This window comes from Austrofundulus limnaeus, unplaced genomic scaffold (genome assembly GCF_001266775.1).
Source record: "Austrofundulus limnaeus strain Quisiro unplaced genomic scaffold, Austrofundulus_limnaeus-1.0 Scaffold141, whole genome shotgun sequence".
In the NCBI taxonomy this organism is placed as follows: domain Eukaryota; kingdom Metazoa; phylum Chordata; class Actinopteri; order Cyprinodontiformes; family Rivulidae; genus Austrofundulus; species Austrofundulus limnaeus.
The window spans coordinates 927,583-929,039 of NW_013952543.1; the positions used below are offsets into that span (position 1 = coordinate 927,583).

Sequence of the window (1,457 nt, forward strand, 5' to 3'; positions counted from 1 at the left end):
ATTTTCAACTTGAAATATCTTCAAACTAATGAAATATGAAGTTATTAGTGAGAAAAATCTGTCTAGATAACAGCAGACTGTCTGTTCTTAAAATATACGACAGGTCTAGACCACTCGTGAATTTTGTTCATTTCTGAAAAAAATCTTAGAATACAAAAACATTGGTGAATGCCACAAATTCTCCTAAATCACTCGTACGCACAACTTAAGAACAAATCTGTGCGTACGAACGGTTCTTGCATGAGGCCCATTCTTACCAGTTCCTAAACACAACCTCAGGCAATTTCTGAGAAAAGAGAAAATATTTGAAAAAATAAATAAAAACAAGTATGTGTGTGTGAGGGAGAATGCACATTTTTGTTTGTCAGTACAAGGGTGAAAACTATTTACAAGTTTTTATTAGTGCTGGGCACGTTAACGTGTTATTATCGCGTTAACGCAGCCGACAATTAACGGCGATAATGTTTTTAAYGCGCATTAACGCAGTTTCTTTACATTTCTCAGTCTGATGTCTGTTCTCTGATCTGTCTATGAAGACGCACACACACACACACAGACACACACTATCTTGATCACTATTGGCTTTAGAAAGCCTTCATTGTACGTCTCATCCAATGAGAGCCTTTATTGTTGAGCGTGCAGCCGCTCACATGAACCCCAGCTGATGCTGAGGGAAACATACCTGAAGCTGCTGGATTCTTCAGAGCATTTTTTTATTTTAAAACCTTTCCAAATGGTGGGCAGGGAGGAAGTAAAGTTATCTGTAAGCGCTGCAACGCTAAACTGTCTCACCACCGGAGCAGTTTGAGCTGAAGTATCTCTTCAGTTTAAAACCAGGGTAAACAGACAGAGGGAAGTTCTGCTGACCAGAGTGTGGGAGAAAGAGGAAAAGGTAAGACTGGTTTGATTTGCCTTATTTGTTTAAAGTGTTTGAAAATTAATTGCCCCCTTTATGTACTATAAAACAGTACTTAAAATGCTGTAAACTTATTCAATTCTGTTAAATTTTGTGCAGAATAATGAAATTAAATCAAGAATTCAAGGATTTTCTTGTCATTGCAAATGAGTATTATGAATGAAAGATAGATGAGGCCCCTGTTGTCAGGAAAAAATACAATAAGAAGTTAAAATGAAAAACAAGAGAAAAAATGTACACAGTGTGTCACACATATTTCAACAACATACAAACGTACACATTCAGCAATAGTAGAGTGATTGTTTCTAAAAAGAATAATAATAACTGCGATTAATCGCGATTAAAAATTTAAATCTATGCCCAGCACTAGTTTTTATACATTTGAGCTCAGTTTCTGGTTATTGTGTGTTGCTCAACTAATATTTTATTATAAAATAAAATACATGTCAAAATCAGATTGTTGTTCACCAGATCCTTCTTGTATAATTAAAGTGTGTGTGTGTGTGTGTGTGTGTGTGTGTGTGTGTGTGTGTGTGTGTGT

The 1,457-nt window shown here is 35.8% G+C and overlaps 1 protein-coding gene across 2 annotated transcripts in view; it reads left to right on the top strand.

The window, feature by feature from the left end:
* csrnp2 (cysteine-serine-rich nuclear protein 2) overlaps positions 1–1,457 on the top strand; it is a 19,237-nt gene that overhangs the window by 13,868 nt on the left and 3,912 nt on the right. The window lies entirely within an intron of this gene.